The following is a 6,890-nucleotide window of genomic DNA, read 5'->3' on the forward strand; positions in this document are numbered from 1 at the left end:
CTTTGATTATGACTTCTGTCTACTGTTGAGGGAGAGACGATGTGCTATATGCAGGGTGTAGCCTTGGAAGTAGAATCAAACATCATGACTGCAGAGAAGCTCAAGGGGAATGTTGATAGAAGGAGATGGAGGGATGGATCTTCATCATCTTCAAATCCAAAGATAGATAAAATGACCAATATGATAGAGTTATTAGCCTTTGAAATCTCCAAATTAAAAGTTGAGCAACACCCTGGGAAAGGAAGAGTTCCTAATACCTTTTCTCCTAGAAACAAAAATCCATATAGAAGAGCTAATGAGCAGTTGCAGATTCTGCAAAGAGGCAAAGATGTCAATGAAGACCAAAGGGTGAAGACCCCTTTCTAGAATGCAATCGTGGAAGAAGATTAGTTTGAAGAAGATGAGGAGATCCATTGTCTGGAAGACAAAGCCAATGCCTCCTTTTTTACCTTAGATGCCTATGAAAAGTCATTATTCAATGACCAGATTAGCTAAGAGTGGGATGGTGGAGTTGTTCTGCAAACTGAAGATCGGCACAAATATGATCTGAGGTCAAAGATGAATAATGCCAAGGAAACTCCTATTCAAAGAGCTGATGTCCTTGCAATACAACAAGCTAATAAGCAGAAACGATCGGCAGTGGATCCCACCATCCTCAAAGCTCTAGCTCATGAGGTAAGAGGCCATGACAAGTATCCTTCTCCTTTCAGTTTTGAATCAAAAATCCAAAAGCTAAGAATACTTATACCTCTGATTGAACTAGTGAAGAATGAGACCTTCAAGAGATCTATCCTCGAGGCCCTTGAGCCTAAAGCCATATGAGCCTCCACTGACTATGTAAATTTGCAAGATGACAAACTAGCTATTGTTCTCAGCCTAATGATTGAAAATTATGATGACAACTCCCCATCATTCTATGTTTCTCTGACTATTCATGACAAAATCCTTCACAACTACCTTCTAGACACTGAAGCCAGCCATAATATAATGCCCAAGGTTGTCATGGATGAATTGGGTCTTGACATTACCAAGACCTATCATGACCTATTTTCCTTTGAATCTAGAAAAGTGAAATGTTTGGGATTAATCAAAGACCTAGCCATCACCTTGTCTCAACTGCCCATGAAGAGCATGATGTTGGATATTGTGGTAGCAGATGTACCCCCCAAGTTCTACATGTTGCTTTCCAGAGGTTGGATCAAGAGATTAGGTGTAACATTGCAAAATGATCTGTCCTATGCTACCGTCCCAGTTTTTGGAGGTGAAAGTAGGAGATTATACAGAGAGGCTTAGTTGGCTTATATAATCAGTGATGAAAGGAATCCCACTAATAATCCCATCTATGCTATCAAAACTGATTTTGGAGCCTGTGTTATTCAAATTGAAGAATCCCAGTTAGCCTCCATGCAGTTTAAGAAATCGGTTTGCCAGATCACAGAGGAAGAAGGCCCACAAATTTGGGACATGTTCTTTCATGGAGCTTGCTCTAAGGAAGCTACAGGGGTAGGTGTAGTCCTTGTGTCACCCACACAAGATTGCATTCATTTATCTTTCAAGTTAACTTTTCAGGTCACAAATAACATAGCAGAATATGAAGCCTTGATATTGGGCTTAAATGTTGCTAAAGAAATGGGCATCAAAGGTCTAAAGGTGTTTGGAGATGAAGACCTTATCATTCAGTAAGTGAATAAAACTTTCCAAGCAAAGCATCCAAGGTTGAAAGCATACAAAGATGAGGAATGGAAGCTTAAGGACTCTTTTAATATTTTCAACATTTCTTACATCCCTAGAATGAAGAACTAGATTGCTGATTCCCTTGTTGTGTCTGCTAGCACGTTTATTCCTCCTTTGCCTCCCAAATTGACTTATGAAGTTCAAGTGAAATATAGACCATCTCTGCCTAACAGTGTCAAATATTGGAATTTTTTTAAAGATGATGATGAAATTAATAGGTTTTTACAAGTCATTGATGAATTTTCTAAAATGCACATTGACCAAGAAAATGAAACCATTGAAGAATGCAACTAGTCCAAGCTAAAGGACGAGATTGGTCAGAATAACATTGCTCAGCTGCCTAGTAACCATATACCCAAAGGATTTGTGCCCCTATAGGAGCTGTTCGATCATAATGATGTTCCTCATAGGCCTACCAAAAAAGAAAATGAGTTTGGAGTTCATAGACATAATGTAGGGAGTCCAGACCATCCAAAGTACATAAATCTGTCCACTCACTTGTTTGCTACCCAAAGTTTCGAGTATTGCACCCTGACGAGACAATTTGCTGATATTTTTTCTTGGGAGTACAATGATCTTAAGACCTATGACAAAAACATCATTCAGTATAATATTTCACTGGAGAAGAACACCATCCCTTTTAAGAAGAAATTAAGACCTATCAACCCTCTCTTATTGCCTTTGATTGAAAAGGAAATCAAGAAGCTATTGGATGCCAAGATCATAGTTCCCCTAAGGTATTCAAAGTGTATAGCTAACCTTGTGGTAGTAATAAATAAGAATGAAGAAATCAGGCTTTGTGTTGACTTCAGAAATCTGAACAAATGCTCTAAAAAAGACAACTACCCCCTACCTAAGATGGAACACTTGCTGCAAAAAGTTTCAGGGGCTAGAGTCATGTCTTTCTTAGATGGATTTTCAAGTTACAATCAGATTGCTGTACATCCAGAAGATTAGGAAAATACCACCTTCACCACTCCTTGGGGCACTTTTATGTACTCCAAGATGCCTTTTGGATTGATGAATGTTGGGGCTACTTTTCAGAGGGCCATGGACATAGCCTTTGTGGGAGAGAAGGACAAGTTTGTCCTTCTTTACCTTGATGACATAATAGTCTTTTCCATCACTCACAAGGACCATTTGCAGCATTTGAAGAAGGTGTTTATAAAGTGTAGAAAAATTCGAATTTCTGTGAACCCAAAGAAGTCACAGTTTGCTCTAGAAGAAGGAAAACGTTTGGGACATATTGTTTCTGCTGAAGGTGTGAAGATTGATCTAGCAAGAGTTCAAGCAATTCAGACATTGTCTATCCCAAGATCAAAAAGGGACATTCAATATTTCCTTGGTAAGATTAACTTTGTAAGGAGGTTCATTCCAAACTTTGTATAGCTTGTGAAGCAAATCACTTCCATGCTGAAGAAAGGATCAGAAATAAAATGGACAGATGCTGCAAGAAGTTCTTTTGAAGCCATCAAAGAAGCTATCATGGAAGCTCTCACTCCAATCAACCGAGATTACAACAAGGTGTTTTATATCTTCTCTTTTTCCTCTTATGATACACTTGCAGCAGTTCTATTGTAGAATAATGATGAAGGTGTAGATCACCCTGTGGCCTTTTTCAGAAAAACTCTGAGGGATGCTGAAATAAGGTATGGCCTTATTGAAAAACAAGCTTATGCTCTCATAGAATATTTGAAGGCATTCAGAATTTATATCCTCCATTCCCAAGTGGTTGCATATGTACCTTCAGCCTCAGTAAAAGATGTTCTAACTCAGTTAGATATTGATGGAAAGAGAGCTCAATGGATTGCAAAATTCATAGAGTTCAACATAGAGGTGAAGCCCACCAAGCTTGTCAAAGGCCAGGGCTTGGCTAAGCTTATGGATGAGGAAAATTGCAGTTTGTTAGACATTAATTGCATGGGTTCAAATTCAGGTGGTGAGCAGATAGAGGAAGCAGCAGTAGAGCGAGAGAAAAATCAGTCTTAGGTTGAAAATATAGCCACTTGTGAATGGTAATCCAACATAGTGTTGGGTGTGGATCCTGATTATCTTCTGTATTCAAAGGTCTCAATTGGATGTATACCCTATGAAGACTGTACACCCATCCATGTTGGGGGGTGTAGGGGGGACTTGTCCCACCCACAGGGGTTTGGGGGGCCGATCCCCCCCGGCCGGGTGGTCCGGGGGTTAACAGTCCCCCGACGGGGGTTCGTGGGCAACGCCTCGGAAGGTAAAAATAGACGTAAAATTGCCTTGTAAAAGTCTAGTAATTTCTAGTCAATCTGGGCCATTCATTAGGCAGATGATCTGATGGTAGAAGTTATGTTTAATTTAGGGTTTTTTCCCTAGAAGGCAACCCTTCACTATATATGAGGGAATTGTATTGCATCTATGTATATCTGTATTCTGAGTGAGGAAGAGAGAGGAGATTGAGAGCAAAGAGGGTGTTATAGCGGATCTGCTGTAGGTTGTATCTCTTCAGTTTGCTGGATAATATAATAAAAGAAGGCCTGGATGTTTCTCCATGGATGTAGCCCAAACTGGGTGAACCACATATATCTGTGTCTCTCTTGTTTTATGTGTTTTCTATGTTTATATTTCTGCAATATTTGATGTGTTCCATTGGCTAAGATTATGGCCAAGGAAAATTGCAGTTTGTTAGACATTAATTGCAAGGGTTCAAATTCAGGTGGTGAGTGGATAGAGGAAGCAACAGTAGAGTGAGAGCAGAATTAGTCTTTGGCTGAAAATCTAGCCACTTGTGAATGGTAATCCAACATAGTTCATTTTTTGCAGAAGCTAGAAGTCACTCCAGGGCTTAGCTCGAGTCAAGCCCGGGCCATTAAGCTCAAATCAGCCAAATTATGCATTAATGAAAACCTTCTCTATTGGAAAGACCCATCAAGGATCTTGAGATCTCTAGATAAAGGACAATCTGTGGAAGTCATGCACCAGTTCCATTTTAGCATTTGTGGAGGGCATCATTATTGGAAAACCATAGCCCACAAGATCCTGAGAGCTGGGTATTATTGGCCTACTCTATTCTCTGATGTGTGTTCTTTTGTGAGGTCTTGTGACAAATTTCAGAGGTTTACAAGAAGACAACATCTAAAATCTCCGTCCTTGAAGCCAATACGCGTCAATGGTCCCTTCGAGCAGTGGGACATGGAATTTATAGGTGAGATCAATACACATTCCAATGGCTAGCACAAATGGATCTTGGTAGCCACTAATTATTTCACCAAGTGGATTGAGGCTATACCCACTAATAATGTTAATCATCAAGTTGTCATAAAATTCTTGAATGAGAATATTTTCACTAGATTTGGTTACCCAACCAAACTAGTCACTGATAATGCAACAACTTTCAAGGCAAAAGAATTGGTGGACATGATTGAATCCATGGGCATTCAATTGGTGCATTCTACCTCATATTATCCTCAAGGCAATGGCCTGGCAGAATCATATAACAAGATTCTTGTAAGGATAATAAAAAAAACTATTGGAGGACAACAAAAAGAGTTGGGATTCCAAGTTGAAGTTTGCACTATGGGATGACAAAGTTACCAACAAGAAGTCCATAGGAAATTCTCCATTTAAGCTGGTTTATGGTGCTTGTTAGAGCCTAGATTTGCCGCAGGCTGGAAAGGCAAGGGTGTAGGTCCACATCAAACCACGCTCATCCTCGTAGCTAGCCCTACGAGGATAGGAGAGGGCTCTCTCTAGGTTGATATCGGTAAAAGACAAGCGATGGGGCTCGAGATGACTGAAATAAAAGCTAATTTTAGGCTAGGTATGAAGTACAAGGGTTTGATTTGAGTTTTTGGGGGTTTTGTGCTGGAAACAGGGAAAGGCAAATTGGGCTCGGGGATGAGGCACAGTTTCTGCAGAGTTCTGATTGGGGCAAGGAAGGAAATCATTTTGATGCTTTAAAGTGAGTGAATGGATAGATCAGACTGGTGAGGAGCTAAGGAGAGCAAGAGAGTCTCAAGAATTCTCCTTAAACAAATGAAAACATGGAAATTTAAACAAATTCAAAGGCAGAGCATAACAGTTAATGGATTCTACCTTAATCACTCATTTGTTCAAATTCAGAAGAAGAGACAGGAAAATGATACACATAACACTAATGAACTTACAGTTACTTAGAGAATAACACCATCAAAACATAAAGCCACATGGATCCCAAACAGTGCTGCAAAACCCTGGTCTTTCCTTAGCCAAAAATGCAGAGATAGAATGTACAATGATATGCCAAAGCAATCCCTAGTATCCAACCCTGAAAATGACTTAGAAATTACATGATATAGACTAGCCCAACCCATTCCCTTGCCTCTAGGGGTCAAGCTCATCATTCTAGGAGCTGTTTGAAGTAATTCTAAACAAGGAAGTAAAATCTAGGTAGTCAAACAAATTACCCCTATATGCTAGGAAACTGATTCATTCATTTAATTTTCACCTTTTAGTGAATGAATCCTCTAAAACAAGTAAAAATGTGTCAATATTACATCATGGTTATCAAATTACATCATGAAAATTCAAGAATAACATCAAGAAGCAAAACTGGTCGAAACTAGGCGAATTGCTGAGCTGAACAGTGAAAAATAGGGAAAAATCCTCTATGCGTCGCGCCTGATTCTCTATGCATCGCGCCATTTTGGAGCTGATTTTGAGGCACTTCCTGAAGTACAAATTGAGTCCAAATGTGCTTGTTGGAAAGCCCTGCCTGTCTACTTTCTAACCCAAGTCGAATATCTGAATATGGCCTTCATTTTCCCCTTCAAAAGTCAGTTCTCCCAACACTTCTTCCTGTGTGTCAAAATAGGGGCAGTGAGGTCATTTTTTGAGTGTTTTTGACCTCCTGAGGACTAAAAACTTGCCCAAATTTCCTGGCCGTGCACCAAAAACCATGATTTTTCATGCAAAATCTAGAAATGCAAAGTTTTTGCAATTTGGAGCTCCCTAGCAAAAGCGTGCGCCACGTGGCACGACGCATAGGGAGAAAAACTCTTTTTTAGTGCAAAAAAGTTTCAAAATACAAAAATTGCTCCAAATTTCTTGAAATTTGGGCTGGACCTTCTTCATCAAGAGCTATGATGATCCAATGATGCCTTGGCCAATATCCAGAGTCGATCATTCTCCTTTTGCCTATT

This window comes from Pinus tabuliformis, chromosome 3_2 (genome assembly GCF_031772625.1).
Source record: "Pinus tabuliformis cultivar Carrire ecotype Pingquan chromosome 3_2, CPIR1, whole genome shotgun sequence".
NCBI classification, from domain to species: domain Eukaryota; kingdom Viridiplantae; phylum Streptophyta; class Pinopsida; order Pinales; family Pinaceae; genus Pinus; species Pinus tabuliformis.